General features: G+C 45.0%; 1 protein-coding gene across 2 annotated transcripts in view; it reads left to right on the top strand.

Moving 5' to 3' along the window:
* Positions 1-4,239: 4,239 nt before the first annotated feature.
* NLGN4X (neuroligin 4 X-linked) overlaps positions 4,240-22,882 on the top strand; it is a 313,846-nt gene continuing 295,203 nt past the window's right edge. Inside the window, exon 1 of one of the 2 annotated variants that reach the window (XM_015541539.2) lies at positions 4,240-4,566. The gene's annotated coding sequence lies outside the window, so the exon portion shown is untranslated. Of the gene's footprint in view, positions 4,567-5,448; positions 5,517-22,882 lie in introns of those variants that run through there. The other variant, XM_042974580.1, reaches the window with a different exon arrangement.

The raw sequence follows: 22,882 nt of genomic DNA, 5'->3' as shown, positions 1-22,882 counted from the left end.
CTTGTGTTAGTTGAGTCATGAGTGAGTATTCCCCATGGCCTGCCTGGTTTAGCCAATACTGCATTTAGGGTTGATTGTTTCAACGCCACAGGAACATGAACGAGAACGTGGTTGATGGACACAGGACGGAATTATCATTAAGAGCACGGCTATAGTACAGATTAAATCTCAGTTTCTTTCGAGTTCTCTGTATCAAAACTCAGTTCCTGTCAATGGGTCCTTTTTTGTACGCCATTGTTTGATATCTTTTCATGTTTCCCCATCTCACCATACTGCATAATTAGATTTTTAGTGGGAGCATAAAGAATTATACTCGTATCTGTCCAAGAATTCCGGGTTTAAATCTATGTAACTCCATTCACCATTTTACAATCTGTTCTCCCAACAGGATTAGAAATGGTGTGTTTGGTTCTTCCTTTTCTTCTTATTCTTCTTCTTTTTTTTTTTTTTTTAATTTAATGCTTATTTATTTTTGAGAGAGAGAGACAGAGAGACAGAGAGACAGGGGTTGCGGGGGGGTGGGGGGCAGAGAGAGAGAGGGAGACACAGAATCCGAAGCAGGCTCCAGGCTCTGAGCTGTCAGCACAGAGCCTAATAGGGGGTTTGAACTCACCAACCACAAGATCATAACCTGAACCAAAGTTGTTTGCTTGCCTGAGCCACCTAGGCACCCCTGTTTCTTCCTCTTCTGACCTAGTCTCATGTGATTAGGATTAGAGAAAATTATAAAATCATACCATTATACATTTACTTTGTATTAAAATAAGTACTCTGTCTGCTTAAGTATTTTTGGGGGGAGGGACCTGAGCTTTTTTTTTTTTTTTAAAGCTCCATAAGATTGTTCAGATGGAAATGAAAATGTGCTGGCCTGCCCCTCCCACATAACCTATCTCAGGAAACAGGTCTGCTCCTCAACCAATTGTCCCCACACTAAGACAAACATTAAGATGTTACCCACGGATCCAAGCACCCCCTCCCCAGATTCACTTTCTTTTTTTTTTTTTTTTTTTTTTTTTTAATTTTTTTTTCAACGTTTTAAATTTATTTTTGGGACAGAGAGAGACAGAGCATGAACGGGGGAGGGGCAGAGAGAGAGGGAGACACAGAATCAGAAACAGGCTCCAGGCTCCGAGCCATCAGCCCAGAGCCTGACGCGGGGCTCGAACTCACAGACTGCGAGATCGTGACCTGGCTGAAGTCGGACGCTTAACCTGGCTGAAGTCGGACGCTTAACCGACTGCGCCACCCAGGCGCCCCCCCAGATTCACTTTCTTATGCTGCCTTAATGAATTTAGAGATGACCTTTTGGGGCGCTGGGTGTTCAGTCAGTTGAGGGCCTGACTCTTGATTTTGGCTCTGGTCATGATCTCAGGGTTCATGAGATGAGAAATGACCTATTTTACCCATATCACTTGCTGTTTCCCTTTTCTTCTCTCTCTCCTCCTCCCTCTCTCCGTGTCTGTGTACATGTCTCCATTACTCAGTTTTGTCCATTGTCCATATTGCCACACTGTGGTTGTCCTAAAACGTAAATCTGATGATTTCCCCCCTACCGTGGGCTTACAATATGTTAAAGCCAATTGATAAATTGGCTGCCACCTGTGCAGCATGGCATTCCAGATCCTCCATAAATATGTCTCGGAACACTTCTTCAGCCCTGTGTCTCACCGTTCCTTCATCATTTGCACCTCTGTGGATCCCTATGAGTTCCCATGTCACGGGACTTTTCCCACACCTTCTTGTCATTTTCTTGTCTTACATTATTGGCTGTCTTATCCACTAGACCATAGGTTTCTTCAAAAGTAAGTGGCTGTGACGTACACACGAATGCATGTTTGGTGCTTAGGACCACGCCTGTGCTCAACAAATATTTGAATTTATCACTCAATCAATCAATGCATTCTTGGCAAAGCAAATGACTTTCTGGCCTGCTATAAACTATTGTTTTCAAGTAGAGGGTCTTTTCTAAGCCCCACTTTGGGAGATCCATGTATCTACACCTATATTTTTGTACTGACGTCTATACAGGTCAGTGAATTTGGGGAGAAGCTATGCTTATTAGCAATACCATTATGTTACTGGATCTTAAATATCTAGTCAATAACAGATGAAAAATATATTTGTATAAAACATGTTTCATCTATTATTGATGTAATAAATATAATATTTATTGTACAATAATAAATAATAAATGTTTATATAACAAACATATCATATTTTATATAATAAACATAATATTTATATAATAAATGTGATATTAATTATATAAAATATAATATCATATTTTATATAATAAATATATTTATATAATAAATATACTATTATATATTATATAAAATATAATATACTATATTATATTTATGTAAATAAATATAATAAGATATATTTAAATATATATTAAATATATATTTTAAACTATTATATATTTATATAATAAAATATAATAAATATACTATATATAAATAAATATAATAAGATATATTTAAATATATATTAAATATATATTTTAAACTATTATATATTTATATAATAAAATATAATAAATATACTATATATAAATAAATATAATAAGATATATTTAAATATATATTAAATATATATTTTAAACTATTATATATTTATATAATAAAATATAATAAATATACTATATTTATATAAATAAATATAATAAGATATATTTAAATATATATTAAATATATATTTTTAAATTATTACATATATTTATATAATAAAATATAGTAATTATATTAAATTATATTATATTATATTATATAAATAAATATAATAAGGTATATTTAAATATATATTAAATATATACATTTAAATATATATATTTATATATTTGTATACATCTTTTTGGTAAAAGGTGTTTTCAAACACATTCTCTCACTTAATCATCCCCAGAAACCCACAAAAGAGTGTTTTTAAATCACCGTTCAACAGATGTGGTCTCTAAGATTCACAGAACATAACAGACTTTGCAGCAAGTCAAAGCTAGCAAGGGTAGACCCTTGACATGAGAGTAAGTCCCCTGACCCAGTGTACCTCACCTTCCCGTTTGTTGGACACATCCCAATGAGTTCTTGTCTCAAAGCTTGTGAGGAATCTCTGTATGCACACAGCAAATACCTACTGCAGGTTGGATGCCTAAGTTTGCCCGCTAAGTGCAGAGGATGTCCTATGGACAGGGGACACTATCTTTTCCCTTCGATAAATAAATTCGTAGGCCTGTGAACTAATTTTAAGAAAAGCAAGCATTTCTTTAGAGCTTCTTGCGTGTTGAGTCCTGTGTTTACCCAGCTCGTATCATCATGATATAAGGAAGTGGTTACTTTTCTCTTCCCCATTTATAGATGCAGAGACAGAGACCGAACATTTAAATGGACACCTAAGGTCATATGCAACCTGCATTCAAGCAGTGTAGTTTCAGAATCTCTCATATTGCCACAACAGTATACACTGTCCCCAGGGTTTATCACTTAGGGACTTCATACGTTGCCCATGGAAAGCCAATGATAAATAACAGGTCGTATCACCAAACTTGAAGCTGGCTGGGAAACATAAAACTCCCGGGCCCTGAAAGTGAAGACGAGTATTTAAAAACCGCTAGCCAAATCCTGGCAACATCTCCGTTATCTGGTATTCATCGAAACCATTACTGTGTCAGAGAAGAAACACACAAAACGTCTGGACCCATCACCTGGGCATAAAGGAGACTCTGTCCTTTACAGACCTTCATTGTAATTTTACTGCCCCCCCGCCCAAAGATACCGTTCCCTGCCAATATAACCACAGTAACATAACGTACAGTAACACATTTGTCAGCCTGACCACGAGGGAATAGCTGCACATGGGTGGCACTCTTTGCAGAGCAAAGCCTCAAAGAGTTAAAGATGTTTGCAAATACTGTAGCGTGTGTGGTGTGGACGATGCTGCAAAAGGGGGAGGTGGGGTGGGGGAGCAGAGCAGGCAGAGAGCAAGCTTTGCTGCGCGCTCGCGCTCCTGGCATGGTGGCCCAGTGTGGCGCGCTCACCTGTTTCGCCACCCTGGCCCCGGGAATGTCTGTTACAGTTGCTTTGCGCCGAGATTAGCTGCTCTTTGCATTTCCTTGTAGCTGTGGATGTGGTTTCTGTAGTGATGGGACCGAGTGCGGAGATCTATTGGCTGCTGGCTTTGTAAATTTCATTCAGTTTGGTCCAATAGCAGAGGGGGATCGGGGAGACATCGGGAGCTCTCGCTTCAATCTCCCTTTTCCTTGCAGACCCGTCTGTGTCTCTCAGCACAGAGCTCTTATTCAGACCTCGCCGTGCCCTTCCTGCTCCCACTGTCTTGCTTTCTCTTCCTGACTATTTTAGGGCACAAACAACGAATTTCCTCCAAGCGGCCGGCCTCGGTGGTCCCCGCATTCCTTTGGATGAGCACATCTAGTTGGGATTTGGACAAAGCCCAGGCTCCTGGACTCGCACACAGCCTCCTGAATCCTACCCGCGGTCAGGATTCCCTAGAAAAATCTGGATGTGTGAAAAAGAACACTCAGAGCCAATGCAGATTTTTCCACGGCTAAAGGTAGGTGCCGTTTTCAGATGTGTCTCTGGGTTATTTGTTTATTTGTAAAGCCTTTGAAACATTTGGACCTGTGTGTGCTTCCCCAGCAAAAGAGGATGCTAAGCCTCCTGGAAAACACTCGAGCTGCGTTCCCCTCTGACATTTTTTTATTATTATTATTATTGCATTTTATTTTGAGAATTCGGACAGGACTTTCTGCCATCTGCCGCTCCATTTCCTTATAGGTGTGGGTGGGACTGGGGACATGTATGTGCGGCGTGTCCTGTGCAAGCTTCATGCACATTTCCACAGAAACATTTGCTTTTTTTTTTTTTCCCTGTTGACTTAAAAAAAAAAAAATTGGGACCACCGTGGTTTGAACGAATTTTGCTGCAATCAGCTATTTGAACGGCGCTGGGGCCGTGTGTGATGTGTTTACAAAGTAGCGTTGTCTTACATACAAATAAACACAAGAGTGTGGCGAGGACAGGAGGGGAAAAAAATATATCTGCAGTAGAGGCTGAGCAGGAGCAAAGCGTCAGCTCCCTGCAAACCGGGACCGGAGATGAAGACAGGAATACTTCTGGAGACTGAGCAACCGCGAGCTTTTTTTTTTTTTTTTCCTCCTTCTTTAAGGAAACTGTCAGCTACCACCCTCCTGGGGTGCTTTTTTTGGGTTAACCAGAGAGAAAAAAGGAAAACAGGCTTGGCTGGGGTTGCATTAAGCGGGTTTTTTTGTTGTTGTTGCTTTTGGTTTTTTTTTTTTTTTTCCTCCTTCCTCTCTGCTGGTCTCGTAGAACATGACGGCTGTTGTGATGCACGAAATAACGCACGTGATTGATTAGGACCTGGCTGGGCTTTGCTGGGGAGCGACCCGGGCGCGCCGGAGACCCCGGCTGGACACTCCAATGACGGTAGCTTCGAGCTGTTTCTGCAAAGCTGGGGAGCGGGCTCCGTGCCCCCCTTCTCCCGTGCGTGTGGGTAGGGGGGAGGCGAGCGGCGGAAAGCGGGGGGGGGGGGGTTGCTGCTTCGGGAGCCTCTGGGTCTGGCCTGGACCTTTCCGGGGGCCACTGAGCGGACGCCCGGGCACCAGCCCCGCGCTGCCCGCTGGTCTGCAGGACCACAAAAGTTGGTGGCTGCGGGGACGGGCGCCGGGCGCCCCAGCCCGGGTCTCAGGGGACGCAGACCCCAGTCGGTTCCCGGGAGCAGAGCCCGCGGGACGCACGGCCGACCGGTGCCCCGGTCTGGGGTGGGGGCAGGGGTCTGGGGAGTCGATGGGGATCTGTGCAGCACCCCGATAGCCTCGGGCAACCTGGCGAGGAACCCCCATCTCAACGCTCTCGGCCGTCCCGCGCTGCGAATTCCCTCCCGGCCCCCGCTTTCGCGGCCCATTGGTGCCCCCCGCTCACCCCCAACCCCGCGCGGCTCGGCCTGGCCACCCCCACCCCCCGTCCCGCCCCAGTGGGCCAAGCAGGTCGTGGAGATCCGGCCACCAGCTGCTGGAGGCGGAGGCTGGGGGGTGGGGGGGAAGCACCACAGGGGGGTGGCCCCCCGGAGCGAGCCGCTGAACTTGAGTCCCGCCCCCTCCCCAAGGCCTCCGCGGCGCCCCCAGCCTGCGCCTGCACCCGCGTGGCCCGACCTGCGGAAGTGCGGGCGGGGGGTGGGGAGCGGGGGGAGGTGTCGCTCGGCCGCAGACCCTGCGGGGGCTCGGGAGTGGGGGGCGGTGGTGGCTGCGCGCGGAGGGCCCGAGGTCCCCGCCCCCGCTCCCGACCCCCGGGCCGTCCCCTCCCCCCTCCCTGCCGCGGCTCCCGCGGCCCCCGGTGGCGGCGGCGGCGGCGGCGGGGGGTGGCGCGCAAGCCGGGAGTCCAGGGCGCGGGTGTCTGTGCGCGCGGGGAGCGGGGCCCCGTGCGGCGCGCAGCCCTGGGCCCGGGCGCACCATTCCGCCGCCTGCTCGCCGCCAGACGCGGCGCCCTTTCTGCCCGGGGCGGGGGCGCGCCGAGCCCCGCACCCCTCCCCCCAGGCCCGCGGGGCCCACCTGGGAGCGCGCGTCCCGCCTGGAGGGCGCGGGGCGAGGACGTCCTCCGCAGCTCTCCCGCCCCTTCCCCAGCGCCTTGCTTTTTTACATTTATTTATTTTTTTAAATTTTGGCTGACTGCTTCTTCTGAACCGACCGGCAGGTGCGGGCCTCTTTCTACTTATTTTCCGAGGCACTGGGCTGCTGTTGAGGGGCTGGCGAGGGGAGGGGGCGCAGCAGGCAAGCGCCGTGGACCCGGGGGCGGCGGGGGCCGCGTGCGTCCAGGTTGCAGCTCCGGCCTGCGCCGGGTGAGCGCGCGGACTGGATTAACCCCCCTGCGCCGGCGAGTTTGGGCCCGAGCGAGCACCGCGGGTCCCCATGTCTCATTTGCACCCAACTTAAGAAATTTGGGGTGAGGGCTGCCGGGTGGGGGGCTGTTGAACCCAGCAGGTGCTGTTCTTGCCAGCGCAATCCACAAGGTGGTGGTATGGATTCTTCTTTTCATTGGATTTGATTTTTTTTTTTTTTTCCGCTTCTTATTTGGTCAGTTGATGGTGGTGGCGGGGGGGGGGGGTACGACGGTTTTCTGTGCTCATATCTTATGCTTTTTGAAAGGATCCAGCGCTGGCCAGGCGTCGACATCAAGGGCGCGTCGCATTAACAGTTTCCTGGGGAGAGGTGGGGCGAGCGAGGTCCCTGCCCAGAGTCAGCACTTTACCAGAATTTGAGGGGACGCCGGGAAGGGGGAAAAAAAAAGGCAACCAAAAAGCAGAAAAAAAAGCAAAGAAAAAGTTTAGGGAAACCTACTTAGGGTGGTGCAGAATTTGCAGCTGGTGTGGGCGTCCTGCAGACAGCATCCGAGTGCCCGCTGAAGACCTTTGTGGGTAGGTAGTATTCCTCAGCCAGACATTAAAGGACCAGGCTGTACAGAAAGGTCTGAGTTTCCGTCAGAACAAAGCAACATCAGCCGCTGACAGAGCTGCCCGGTTGGAAGGGAGAGGCTTACCGGTTTCCTAGAGGGTGGCTGAGCCCAGAGAAACGAGCACACTGCACAGAAATCTGCACTTTCCCGGGGGCGGTGGGGAGCCTGGAGAGAGACTGCGTGCCTTTCGTCTGTGCACAGAGGTGAACAGCGATTGTGAAAACCTCATCATAGACTTCCCTAGGTAGATGGGGCGTAGGAGGGTCGCGGAATTGGCACATGGTTCCATGCGTCCCTTATTTCCAGAAAAAAAAATTTTTTTTTTTCGTTTTCTTTTGGTATCTGTCCCCCTATCGAGAAGGTAACAATTTCATCGAGGGCTCTGCAACTGTATATTTTTCAGATTGGACCTTCAGTATGGTATTCCCCAAGGAAATGCAGTATATCTGTGGCTCGTGTGTATGCCGTATCTGTGTGTCTGTGGCAGTTTGAAAGAGAATCATCTTTGACATGTAAGAAAATAATCAGGGCCAATTGTAGCAGGGGAAAGATTACTTCATCAGTTTTAAATCACAGAATTCAAATGAGATGACGGTTTTCTTTGGAAAATCAGGATGATTTGGAGCAGGAATTTAACGTTAATGGCTGTGCTTTGATGCTATTTCTAGGCTCTGTTGACATATTTTTGGGGGGTAAAGGAATTGTTGCTTTCCTTTGTGTTTTTTCTTTTCTTTTTCTTAAAGAAATAACGTTGAATGTACATTTGGCCTTAAATCCAGTGGTCCGGCTAATTTTTAACCGAAATCTAAGAATAGAAAAGATACTTGGTAAGTGACTGATGGCTACGTCAGGTGAATAATGCAGGTATACAGCTGTTAGTAGATTTGCATAGATTTGCAACTGCTTGAAGTTGAGGATTGTCTAAAGTTCCTTTTGTTTTGCTTTGCTTTGTTTTGTTTTTGGTACGGAATGTAGACTGGTCAGTGCACGGGGGTTTTTTCTTTATTTCTGAACTTAGCCTTTTCATTCGGTTTCCTTTGTAGTAATTTGTGGAAAGCTTCTGGTCTCTGCACAAAGATAGCGTGCTTACTGACTAAGCCTGTTACATTGGTTTCAGAATGTGCAAACCACTGTTTCAGAACTCTTTAGAATATAATATAGGGCCCTTATGCCCAGACCACAAAAAAAAAAAAAAAAAAAAAAAAAAAAAAAAAAGAAAAAGAAAAAGGAAAAAAAAAGGCTAGAGATGGTTCTCTGAAAAGTAAACATTCAGGTGCATGGGGTCTGGCTGCTATTTAAGGTGCCGTCATTTTAATTGGTACAACATGTTTTAAACATCGAGTTCACGGTCGAGTATTGTCAATGATGCAACTTGTTGATGGGATTTATTTTATTCAAATGAAGTTTCATCATGAAAATATTTTAAGACCCTAAACCCTCACTCTGCAGATAGACTTATCTGGTTAAAACATGCTGAAATTCCCAACATGGTGAAAGCTGATTTTACGATGCTGATTTCACGTGTAAAGAACAGATTTTTTTGTAGTATATAAACCAGTCTGTGTTCTTTCTATGATGTTTTCTGCCTTATGAATGTGTATTACATTCCCAAATGAGAAAACTATGTTCGGGGGTTAGTTTAAATCAGTTGCCTGTTTGTTTTTTGTTGTTGGTTTCTTTTTCTCCTGTGAGAAGAGACTTCGTGTTCTACTTAATCATGTTAAACAATAATAATTACGTTAAGACAGACCGTGCCTCGTATGTAGTAACAACTGACTTCTTAAACATGTCAGCTCCCAGTTTCAAATCGAATGTCCAGCTTTTGCCCAGTCAAGGAGAGAAACTGCAAATCTCCCAAGTTGAAGGCCATGCACTTCGAGGCAATTAGGTCATCTGTTGTGTGCAGTGACCATTCATGGGCCACTCACTCAATGAATATTTTCCAGTTTTGTCATTTTTCTCCAAACAACCTACATTTGGCCGCTCAAAGCCTCCACTGTTCTTTGCTTCGCGGATGGCAGGATGGGAAACCCTTCGTCATTTTTCTTGGGCAGGACAGAATAGCACAGAGGAGCATCGGGAAAAACAAGAGGGACTGCCTACGAGCTTGCCATTTTGCCCTTTACGGCCTTTAGACAAACATGTAGGAGAAGCTTTTCTGCCTGCAGTGGTGCTGCTCCACAAACAAGCCAAAAAAGGACTGAGTCAAAGCTCATAAGTCATGTGAATGGAAGGTTGTTCGCCCAGAATAGCCAGTCCAGTTGGGCCTCTCAGCACACTTGAGACACCGAGTGTTGAGTGCACCTGTCCCAGGTGTGCATGGACCTCAGTGAGCTCTACCTGCCTGTGCAAATTGCCCAGTTTCCAGAATGCTGCTCTTTTTTGTTCTTAAACCAACCTCCTTCCTCCCAGAAGCGGTACCTAAAGCAAAACAAAGCCAGGCCCCAGCAAACATAAAGTCCATAGTAAGATGAGGTACTGAACTGATTCCACAGGGGAGAAGAGTAATCTGTGTATAATTGGGGGAGGAAACAAGGAAGCATAAAGCCACTAAAGCCTCACTGGAATAAATCTCCAGGAGACAAATCTTTATTCAGAGTAGTGTCAATGAAAGGCCATGTGCTTTCACAGCTGTTTGGAAATAATCCAGGGTTTTGTTTGGGTGGCTTTCTTTAAAATGCATGTTATGTAAAGAGTGGTTTGCCACAGTCACAGAGTGCAGTGTTGGGATCACAACTGGACCTTTCTTGGTCGTGCGTGTTAATATTGGTGAGCACTCTGGTTTCCAGAGGCTAATCCCTGAGGGATGATGAGACCCTGGGTCTTGAAGTTATGTTGCAGGTGTGTTTTCCATCATATTTTATTGTGGTCTGTCCTGTTAGGAAACTCCTAAGTGTACCTCGCAGTATTGCTGACTCTGGGTAAAAGGTTGTCCTAGCGCCTCTCTAGAACTTTCTCGTCTTGCTCACCTGAAACAATATACCCGCTGGTTCCTAACGCCCATTTCCCCCTTTACGCAGCCCCTGGCAAGCCATCACACTCTTTGCGTCTTCAAATTTGACTGTTTTAGATACCTGTGGGCATCTCCTCCTCTTGGCGCAATTTACGATTTTGTTTCTGGCTAGTTGTGCTTTTTCCGCGTGGGAGGAATGGAGGAGACAGAGAACACGCGTTGGTGGGAGGGGCAGAGAGAGAGAGAGAGAGAGAGAGGGAGACCGAAGATTCCAAGCGGGCTCAGCTGTGACAGCAGTGAGCCTGATGGGAGGCTCGAGCTCACAAACTGTGAGATCATGACCTGAGCCAATGCTCAACAGACTGAGCCACCCAGGTGCCCCCAAAAGTGCACTTTCTAAGAGTATTGAACTTTCCCTGCTTGCTTTCTACAATAAAAAGAAAAGACTTGCTTAGTTTGAAGTTGCATTTCTTGGTAAAGTTTTGAATCCTTTACATTTTTTTTTATAACGTTTATTTATTTTTGAGACAGAGAGAGAGCATGAACGGGGGAGGGGCAGAGAGAGAGGGAGACACAGAACCGGAAGCAGGCTCCAGGCTCTGAGCCATCAGCCTAGAGCCCGACGCGGGGCTCGAACTCGCGGACCGTGAGATCGTGACCTGAGCCGAAGTCGGACGCTCAACCGACTGAGCCACCCAGGCGCCCCTTGAATCCTTTAAAAAAGAAGCAAGGTGGGGAGCCTGGGTGGCTCAGTCGGTTGAGCGTCCAGCTCTTGATTTCCACTCAGGTCATGGTCCCAGGGTTGTGAGATTGAGCCCCACATTGGGCTCTGTGCTGCGTGTGGAGCCTGCTTGGGATTCTGTCTCCCTCTGCTCTCTGAAACAAAATAAAAATAAAAGAGAACCAAGGTTAATGAAACCGAATGGCAGTGATAGGACGCGGCCCTGTACGTGGATGGTTATTTTTGCAAAGCTTGGAAGAGGTCTCTTGCTCTGTTCTCATAGCCCTGATGGGATTTGCTCTCTGTGTCGTTTTCGTTGTTTCATATTTCAGCGTCACCCGTGTTTGGTTTTCAGTTGGGGCGGGGACACATATCCCATTACATGGATGGTCTGCAGCATTGATCTGTGCTCTCAGAAAGAGTGCTGTGGGTTGTAGACACCACAGTGTGACATCATGTGCCTTTATTGTTTTCAAATGTTTCCTACCCAAGTAGAGCTGTGAATGCACTAGGTGGCAAAACGTAGAAACATGCACATTTTTTAAACCCTTGTCTCATTGTTCACTGCGTTTCTAAGTCAGTGAGACCTGCCTTCGTGGTCTAAAGGTAAGGACCGCAGCGTGTGTGTTTCTGTATACAGACATGCTCCGATGCACGGTCCTAACCAGGACCTATTTCTTGCACACAGTGTTTTTCTCGGCCAGTGCGACACATTAGATCAGCACACGAAACAACATACCAGGAGGCAATATGTGATCTTGTCCCATTTTCCGTGCCTTCTCTGCATCACTCACCGAGGGTTAGTCATATTAAAATAGTCATCATGTGAATTATGTACAAAGTAGCGCTTGTAAGTCCTGGTCATTTGAAAATGAAGGCACTCGTCCGTAATCAGCTGGATTCCTTCAAGTTTTGTCTTATAACTAAAATAATATTCTCTTTAAAAAATTTTTAATGTTTATTATTTTTGAGAGAGAGAGAGACAGAGCGTGAGTGGGGGAGGGGCAGAGAGAGAGGGAGACACAGAATCCGAAGCAAGCTCCAGGCTCCGAGCTGCCAGCACAGAGCCCGATGTGGGGCTCGAACCCACCAACTGTGAGATTGTGACCTGAGCCAAAGTTGGATGCTTAACCGACTGAGCCACCCAGGCGCCCCTTGAGTAATATTTTGTAACAATGTATCAATGACCCGTGTCAATGGTGAAAAAATCTATATGATATAGGTGTGACAAAATGGCACCCCTCAGGGACACTGGTGTCGTAGGTTGTTGCACACTGGGCTGGAGAAGTTGACAGTTGTTTCAAGGACCAGCCCGGACACTCACTTGAAAAGGCTAAACCCATACCCCTTTATCTGCCTCCTAGGATCTCGCACACCTTTCTTTGCTGCCATAAGGGCTCTGCTCAGAGACTGTTGCCATTGAAACCTTGTGGCTCAGTTGAACGCGCGTTGTATCAGCACAGTAGAGAGACCCAGCGTTTCCCTTAGTAAACACGGAGAAGCTCAAAGCCACAACGGTTGTGAAACTGATCTTAGTCTCTTTCTGGTCTCGGCTCCCTCCTTGGCACTCTCCTGCCACATGGCGTGTTCACTCACAGTGCACCTACCGGGAAGCCCCGACAAATCCCCACCGACATCCGCAGCAGGGGTGAATGAGTGCGGGAGCCAGGGTTTGTCCTGGCTTCTCACTACACCACCCTGCACGGGTTCTTGTAAAATAGGATTACGCTACTTTACGAGACAGCAAACACACTGAAGTCCCCGACACATCAGGACACTTACGGACACAACATAACTACGATCTGTTTCTTACATAGAATAGTTTTTTTTTTTTTAAGTTTATTCATTTATTTTGAGAGAGAGAGAGAAAGAGACTGAGTGAGCAGGGGAGGGGCAGAGAGAAGGAGAGACAGAGAATCCCAACCAGATTCCGCCCTGTCAGCATAGAGACCAACGCGGGACTCAAACCCATGAACCGTGAGATCACGACCTGAGCTGAAATCAAGAGTCAGACGCTTAACTGACTGCACCACCCAGGTGCATAAAATAGTTGTATTGGCAAATTGTATGTAGAAACTGTCCAGCGTTTAACTAGCCAAACTTCATTTAAATATATATAATTACTAGTATATGATTGTATATGTACTAGTTATGATTGTACTCTAGAGAAATGAAGTTGGCATTCTTGTGTTTCCATTTCAATATAGATTTATAAATGTATATACAGTCATCTAACTGTACTTAGACGCTATCCATTTATATAATTATATTTATATACGATTTATGTAATTGACGAAATCCTCTAAATTTGTTGTAATTCATTGAAAAGCTTTTATATACTTAACTTTTTCAGATCTATAGATATATACAATTATGTGTTTTATGATTTTATATAAACACATAGCCTACGTGATAAGTTAATCTATGAACATTTCGTGTAAACATGTACTACGTGTATCGATCTAGGCAAATATGCAGTCATGTGTTTTGCAGAACAATGAGTCGTAAATGGTAAGTAGCTTTCCAGGCTGGCCCATGGTATCTGCATTTAACGGTCCACAGAAACTATAGCTTCACGATGAATTACTGTTGATGTGCTGGCTAGCATATTGCAGTGCTCACAGGAATGTAATTAATTGGTACTTAGTGTGCTTTTGTGAACCATTTGGGACCTCTTATGTCAGTGGGAACATGTGGCAACCCGTGTATCTTTCCTGCCTGGATACAGGCAATGTCTGCTCCCACCAGGAGAGACTGAGAGCACCTGAAAGTAATGTAACGTTAGGTGTCGACTGTACTCAAAATGAGAACAAAAAATACCGTAAAAAAAAACCGAGACTCTCTCCGAGGTTGTGTGGAGGTCAGCAGGAAAGAGCGCCAGGGCACGTTGGTGACCGTCATGGGCAAGGACAGCCTCTGCGTATCCCTGTCCCCACTGTGGGATAGGTTCTCTTGACCTGGTCTCTTGCCTGGCCTTGCTCACGATGAAAAATCAATACGGGAGGCTCGGGAATGGGGGAAGTCTTTACGCTGGCAGGAAAGAAATGGAGTGACTAAGGGATTTTCGTGGTTTTCTGGAAACTGGCTTCTCCCTGCCGCAGACGTTTGGTCTTGTTTTGGTTGACCTATTTCGTTGAGCACGTCCTATGTGCCAGTTACAGGCGTGGGCGTAAGTCAGTGCCGGTAGCGAAGAGATGAATTTGGGAATATACGTACGCTCAAAAACCCGTGTGTGGGTGCTCACAGTAAAGTTATGAAGGGCTTTGGTTCATGGATGTATATCACCTCTCCCATTTTCTGGTGTTATTATGGGTCCCTTTCTCCCTGGCTTTCTTCTGTTTGGGTGAGTGAGGAGAACTCACTTGTCTTTAAAGGGCTGAGGGAATAATAAAGGTAACCAGATACGAAGAATGCATCCAATCATCAGAAAAGAGTAGCAAATGTTAGTGGCAAAGAATTCTATGACAATTTGATAGAATTCTTCACATGCTATATGTGTGTGGCTTTTCATCTTGAGCAATATATAATATGTTGGAGAGAAATAAGTATATAATATATATTTAGAAGTTATATATATTTTAGAAAGAAATATATAGAATATATATTTTTAGAGGGAAATGTATAATGTATATTTTAGAGAGAAATATATATAATATATGTATTTTAGGGAGAAATGTAACATATATTAGAAATCTATATCATCCTGAGCAACATATAATCTATGTCATATATATTAGAAATGTATATTTATAATATATATTCAGAGATATATATTAAATATATATTTAGACAAATATATATATATAATATATATATATTTTTTTAAGAGAAAGAGATAGCACGAGCAGGGGACAAGGGCAAACAAAGAGACAGACAGAGAATCCCAACACAGGGCTCAAACCTATGACCCTGGGATCATGACTTGAGCTGAAATCAAGAGTCAGATGCTCAACCGACTGAGCCACCCTGGCTCCCCTTGGCTGGTTATAGTTTTAAAAGCTGTCAAACCTGTGTTTATAAAACACTGATTTATATTTTACTACATTCTATGAGTAATACATACATACAACAGATTACGTTGACTCAACCAAGAATTGAGTGCTCCTGAGATATTTTCTGTCGTCTCAGATGGTTGTGTTGATGCATGGTCATTGAACTGCCCTTGTTGATCCCAGCCAATTCCTTATGGTCCTTATAAAAGTCAATTGGCGATAGTTAGGTATTTTGCATTCCGAAGGCAAGAAAAATACCTTGAATCCTCATGTACTTGAGTCTCATAGATTTAAAAGAATCACAGATAATTGTGTCATATTCTACCACCCTTCATATAATCTATTTTTTTCTACCATGTTAGATCTTTGAACTTCATGAACCAGCCTTGAAAACAGACAACATCAGTCATGGGCAAGCTGGCCTTGCTTGTAGATTACATAGTCCCAGAGAAAGATTTTTTTTTGTGGTGATTGTTTTCAAAACACATGCAAACATCATAGCAATGGGTGTGGGAAGAGCTCCCAGTCAGGGATCCTCGGTTAAGGAGGATCCCAGATCAACTAATTTCGGAGAACCTCACGTGTCGTAGGCCACACCTGACTTTGACCCTGGAGACCAGCACATCTGAGGACTTGAGAACCCTCACGCTAGTAGATTCAGGGACGTGCCAGATGATGTGAGATTCTTTGTAATGAGTTCCACCCAAATTACATAACTGCAATCACAGAACTCTATCGAGTATCCTTGCATTATATTTTATTGGCAGAGCACAAAGAAAAACAAAGGCAATCTAAAGTTCCTGGAGACTGTTTAAATTGCCAGGGTCATCTGGAGAAATGAACTTGGTATTCTTTTTCCCCTCCGTTATATTTATTTATTTATTCAGTATCTGTTGAAGGCTAACAAGTAGGAAGATAAAGAAGACTATGTTGTTTGTTTTTTGTTTATTATCCATATGATAAGGCCATTTTGTACCTCGTTAGAAGTAAAAAAAAAAGTGTGTGTGGGGTGGGTGGAAATAGTAAAACATGAGCCACAGTCTTATGATGAAGGACACAGAAGTTTTATATCCAAATCTCCCTTCTAGTGTGTGTGTGTGTGTGTGTGTGTGTGTGTATGTGCGCGCATGTGTGTTTAATCTCTCACATCCTGTGTTCAGTGTTCAGGAAAATAGTAGCTTAATGGAGTGCTCATAAGTCTTTCTCACGTAGTTAATAGCAAAATCACCAGGGCCATAGAGCTTAAATATTAGCAATTTGGTTCCGTTTATAATTTCCAGACAAGGACGGTGTACTGCCACACTTCAGCTACTTTAACAGGACAAAGTCCTGGAGTTATACAAACAGGTGAATTTGTTCCATACAGGATGGGGAGGTGACCCGGAGCTTTGGCGAAAAGAAGGCTGCCTGGCCTAGGGCATTTCTGGGGTGTGTCCCAGTCGTAAGCCATCAGGCTGGATCTCTGTGCTGCAGAAGCATCAGTGTGCATATGTGTGTTGTCAACCCCGCACGTGCTGAGCTCCTGGTGTGGAAAGAGCCGGGATAGCTTAGATTGCAGTACAGAGAGTTATTTGGAATTGATGTGATGAGAGAGTCAGAATCACTGAACAGTCGACATTTGGAAAACTAAAAAAAAATACAAATGCAAAAAAACGTAGCCCCATAAGGCCAAAATGTTACTTTGGATTCATCTTTGTCTTATTAGCACAGAGAGTTCAGGATGAACAGCAGAAATGTACCCCAGGAGCCGAGGCAGGACCGTGAAGCAGACCCAGAGAGAAAATTTATGATACACGCAAGCGAAGTCATAGTTAAATGGGCAGAGTTGGGGAGTACGGTAGACCCCCGCCCCCCAGCCTCATCCCTGGTTTCCCTTCCTGCGGGGTCAGTTACCTGCAGTCTCTTACGTGGTCGCGTTGGTGCACCTGCTGACCTGGTGTCAGAAGGTCCGTACCTCGTGACTCACGGGGTCACAACACTGGCAATCTTCACCTCACCTCATCCGCGGGCATATTGTCTTCTCCCCTCATCGCAACACGGAGGGTGAGTCCAGAACAGTAAGATGTTCTGAGAGAGACGGGGCGGCAGGGTGGCTCAGTCGGTTAAGCGTCCGACTTCGGCTCAGGTCATGATCTCATGGTGGGTTCTGTGTCTCCCTCTCTCTGCCCCTCCCCTTCAAAATAAATATTTAAAAAAGGAGAGATTTTTGAGAGGCAGTCACATAACTTTGATTACAGTATATTATTAGAATTGTTCTGTTGTATTCTGAGTTATCGTTACTCTCTTCTGCGCCTGTTCATCAATTACCCCGGTGTATGTAGGGTTCACTACCATTTGTGGTTTCAGGCATCTGCCGGGGGGTTCGCGAAGCATCTCCCCAACAGAACAGGGGGGACCCCTGTCTCAAGCCGGGGCTCTAGAAGGGGAAAGCAGAAAGTGGAGAAACCTGAATTAGTTAAAGCGGAAAACACAGCCACGTGGAAAGCCGAGGGAGGCGGGGGAATCGTAGACGGTTCAAAACAGCGGCATCAACTGAACTATAAAGCCGTAAAGCCGGAAGGTAGTCACAGTTTGTCATGTGGGAAAAATACCGTCTCAACCAAACACTTTGACAGTTTAGGTCCTTAGTGGAAACAAAATGGTAGCATATTATGAGGACAAACTAGTTGGGACGTTGCTTCACTTAAAGTTTGCGTGAAGGTCTTTTCATGATGATTCCGTCTGCCGACAGCTTCTCAGGTCATGTCTACCAGGTTATGTGATAATTATATTGATTGAAAGTCTCCTTGAATGACTGACAAGAAGCAGATACTCGAATTTATCAAATTGGCATTAAGTGCCATCAATAAGCATATGCATCAGCTTCAAAACACAATGAATCCAGTCACATCCAAATTAACAAGAGACTGTTTAGTTTTATGAATGTACAACATATGTACTGATATTTTATATATATATATGATATATAACATATTCCATGTTGGTTTTATATATATAAAAATATATAATGACATGCGTATTTTGTAATATACAACTTACATGTATGCTGATATTTTATATATATGAAATACATAGTTTGTACATATAAAACATATATAAAATAAAAATTATACAAAATGATAGCATTCATATGTAAATACACAAATATATATCAGCATATATATAATTTATATGTATCGCTATACTTTAAGCATATAAATTATGTAAATATATACGCATATATTTTTACATATGTATACATAATTTACTTTCTATTGGGAAACCTATCTTTCTGAAGTTGTTTTAGTATATGTGCTGACAAAGTGAGCATTTTGTGAAGATTTGTATTCAATTTTTTAAAAAGCTTATTTATTTTTGAGAGAAAGACACAGAGTGCCAGCAGGGGAGGAGCAGAGAGAGGGAGACACAGAATCCGAAGCAGGCTCCAGGCTCCCAGCTGTCAGCGCAGAGCCCCACGCGGGGCTTGAACCCACAAACTGTGAGATCACGAGCTGAGCTCAAGTCGGATGCTCAACTGACTGAGCCACCCAGGTGCCCCTGCATTTTATTAAAAAAAATTTTTTTTAAATGTTTTTCACTTTTGAGAGACAGAGCATGAGTGTGGGAGGGGCAGAGAGAGAGGAAGACACAGAATCCAAAGCAGGCTCCAGGCTCTGAGCTGTCAACACAGAGCCCCATGCGGGGCTGGAACCCACCAACAATGAGATCATGACCTGAGCCAAAGTCGGACAGTTAACCAACTGAGCCGCCCAGGCACCCCCATGGAGGTTTTGAAAAGACAGAAAGTAGTGTGCACTCCATAATACCATAACCGAGTTAGTAAAAAATTCAGATGCGCCGTTTATATTGACAAAATTGGATTGCTACAATTCTGCGCGCTCCATCTTTCCAAGATACGGGTTTCCCTTGTCTGTGTTTTGGGGTTTCCCTGGTCTGTGTTTTGCACGTAGCGTAAGGATGAGACGCCTAGAAAGGCAACCAGGAACCCCCCCCAGCAGATCACACCTGTTCCCAGTGGTGGTCTTAGCAAGTGGCCACCTGTGGTGGGTGAGTCAGGGGCTCTCACCTGAGATGCTCACCTGGGCAGGTCAGATTGCAACATGCACCTCCCCTTCCTCCTCTCCTCCTCCTCTGCTCTGATATCCTCTCAGACCTGCTGGAGTTTGCAAGGACTGTTGTCCTCTCTTCAAATTAAGAACAGTGTTCAAGTACACACTCTGTAAGTTTTTTGGCTATTTCGGTTTGTTTTCTCCGTTTTTTGGTGTGGGGGACAGCATGCAATGACTCTAGAAACCTGTACGTTCTTATCCACTTTTAATCCGGGGAAAATAACAATGTGCTTACACGACTATTAAATTGCCTGTATCAAATACAAGGTATACTTTGTCGGGATATCCATGATAAAAGGAGAAAGTCATTTAGAGCCACCGTTTTTGTTAAGACTTGAAAGAAGCTGAGCAAACGTGGGCATTCCCTTATTGACATGGGTAGAAACGGAGTCACAAGGAGCTTCTGGGATTGATCCAGACTGCACACAGCTGGTCAGTACTTTAAAAAAATTTTTTTTAACGTTTATTTATTTTTGAGACAGAGAGAGAGCATGAACGGGGGAGGGTCAGAGAGAGAGGGAGACACAGAATCTGAAACAGGCTCCAGGCTCTGAGCGGTCAGCACGGAGCCCGACGCGGGGCTCGAACTCACGGACCACGAGATCATGACCTGAGCCGAAGTCGGACGCTCAACCGACTGAGCCACCCAGGCGCCCCCTTTTTTTTTATTTTTGAGAGAGAGAGACACAGAGAGATGGAGACACAGAATCTGAAACAGGCTCCAGGCTCTGAGCTGTCAGCACAGAGCCCAACGCGGGGCTCAAACTCACGGACCGCGAGATCATGACCTGAACCGAAGTCAGACGCTTAACCGACTGAGCCACCCAGGTGCCCCCCTTTTTTTTTTAATTTTTCTTAACCGGTCAGTACTTTTAAACACTTGTTACCAAATGAAGGTGAACTAGGTGAAGCTTTGGGCCTTGGTATATTTCTGTTTACAGACTCATCATAGGGGTTCACAGAACAAAGCACCCGATGTCCAATGACCGTGTTCCAGCCCATTTTTCTTATCTGTGCAGCAGAAATTTAACAGGGTAAATTGTGTTGATGACAGGTGTCAGGGGAGGAAGCAACAGAAGTAAAAAAAAAAAAAAATCTCTAAAATGGGAAGCAACACTTGTTAATGTGGAGACAACCTTTTACCGTCACCCAAGTTTAGAGATAAGCAGAGGGTCCTAGGGGCAAAAAGAGTTGGACGCCATTTCTTGTGGGGAACACGGAGGTCTTCAGCTGTGTTGCAGTCCTAGGGGCTGGGGTCCCCGTGTCTTGTCACACTGAGGGCTTTGCATGACCTCTGTACGTTCCCCAACCCGGAGGTGACCCACTGAAATCTCTTTGTTTTTTAAAATGAAATCTGATTAACACACATCCTGTTAGTTTCAGGATCACAGCATTGATCCGAAATTCTGGATGTTACTCAGGGGTCCCCGCACCACACTGTCACAATATCATTGACAATATTCCCTCTGTTACGCTTTTCGTCTCCGTGACTTGGATTTTCTTTATTTCTTTTTTAATTTTTTTAAATGTTTATTTCTTTTGAGAGAGAGAAAGAGACAGAACACGAGTGTGGGAGGGGCAGAGAAAGAGGGAGACACAGAATCCAAAGCAGGCTCCAGGCTCTGAGATGTCAGCACAGAGCCCAACGCGGGGTTCGAACCCACGAACCGTGAGATCGTGACCTGAGCCGAAGTCAGATGCTTAACCACCGGAGACGCCCAGGCACCCCTCACAGGCAGTCTCTTAAACACGGGGAAATCTGTATGCTTATGTCGACTCATCCATATCCGAGAGCAGAAGGACCCCCGGGGAAACCGGGATCAGGGTAAGAAGTGACTGGCTTGCAGGCTGAGCCTGGTACGTTTTGGGTGATGGTTTGTGGTAATGTGCACCCGAGGGGCCCGGAGAGCCCTAGCGCCCCAGCCTCCGCGGAGATGCTTTGTGGGTACCTGAGGATTCATTACTGTTGGACACACACCTCCACCACTGTGTCGGGGACCCTGCGTGTTCTGCACGAAGATCAGCAGCCCCGAGCTCCGCGTACAGCTCTCTCTTTCTGCTTCAGACGCTCGCGATTTTCCCACGATGCTTTCATGCAGAAGCACTGGAAACGAATCCTCTCTCATTTCAGTGAGAGGCATCTTAAAATTGTAATTTTGTTGTTCTGCTTTTATCCAGCGGGGCTCAGATGCCACCGGATTAGGGGCTGATTATTCCACTGGATGGAAAATTTCAGTTGTAGGAAGCTGGCCGACCCGCCCCCTGGGTTACGATGCTCATCCCTTCATGCTTATAGGTTGACTGATTGGATGCAATATAACCTTTTTTATTTTTTTTTCCTTTAGGACATTTTTGCAATAGTGTTTTCATTTTTTTTTTAATTAAAAACTTTTTAATGTTTATTTATTTTTGAGAGAGAGACAGAGCACGAGCAGGGGAGAGACCGTGAGAGTAAGACATAGAATCTGAAGCAGGCTCCAGGCTCTGAGCTGTCAGCACAGAGCCCAATGTAGGGCTCGAACCCACGAACCATGAGATCATGACCTGAGCCAAAGTCTGACGCTTGACTGACTGAGACATCCAGGTGCCCTTCCTAATTTTTTTTTAAGTTAGTTTATTTTGAGACACAGAGAGACCACGAACAGGGGAGGGGCAGAGACAGAGAGAGAATCCCAAGCACAGAACCTGATGAAGGGATCAAACTCCTGAACTGTGAGATCATGACCTGAGCCGAAGTCGGACGATTAAGCGACTGAGCCACCCAGGCGCCCCAATACTGTTTTTGTTTTTAAAAATAAACTTTAGGGGTGCCTGGGTGGCTCAGTCAGTTAAGTGTCTGACTTCAGCTCCGGTCATGATGCCTCGTTCGTGGGTTTGAACCACATCAGGCTCTGTGCTGACAATGCGTAGCCTGCTTGGGATATTCTCTCTCTCTCTCTCTCTCTCTCTCTCTCTCTCTCTCTCTCCTCTCTCCTCTCTCTCTGTGCCTCCTGCATCCAGGCTGTCTCTCTCTCTCTCTCAAAATAAATAAAATAAACATTGAAAAAGTGACCTCATGCTCTTAACCCATGATGTGGGTTTTGGTATAAAATTTTAATAGTCATGTGGGTGGTTGTCACTTAAATACATCGTAAGAAGTATTCTTTTGAATTCTGGTGACTGGGTCCCCTTTATGAATAACACATAAGCACATGGTAGCCTTTTCAAGGAGGTGTGTTTTCTAAGGTATACAAGTGAGATGGAATGATTAATCATATTGGCATGTGTCTTATCTATTGTAAACTCTGATATTACCCTAATCTGAGATCACAAAATCCACATTCTCAGCTTCTAGTGCGTACTGTGTGGTCATGTCCCCGAACCAAATCTCTGTAACCATTAAACACGGACTCCCCACTCTGAAGCCCAGTCCCTCATGACAACTGTCAAACTTTCTGTCTCTCAATTTGACTATTCTACGTTCCTCATGTAAGTGGAATCATAGAATATTTGTCATTTTGTGTCTGGCATTTTTCACTTACCACAATGTCTTCAAGGTTCATCCATGCTGTGACATATGCCACAATTTCCATTTTAAGGCTCAGTGATACTCCATTGTATGTACACACCACATTTTCTTTGTCCAT

Source organism: Panthera tigris, chromosome X (assembly GCF_018350195.1).
Source record: "Panthera tigris isolate Pti1 chromosome X, P.tigris_Pti1_mat1.1, whole genome shotgun sequence".
NCBI lineage: Eukaryota > Metazoa > Chordata > Mammalia > Carnivora > Felidae > Panthera > Panthera tigris.
This window is presented reverse-complemented; position numbering and strand designations above follow the sequence as displayed.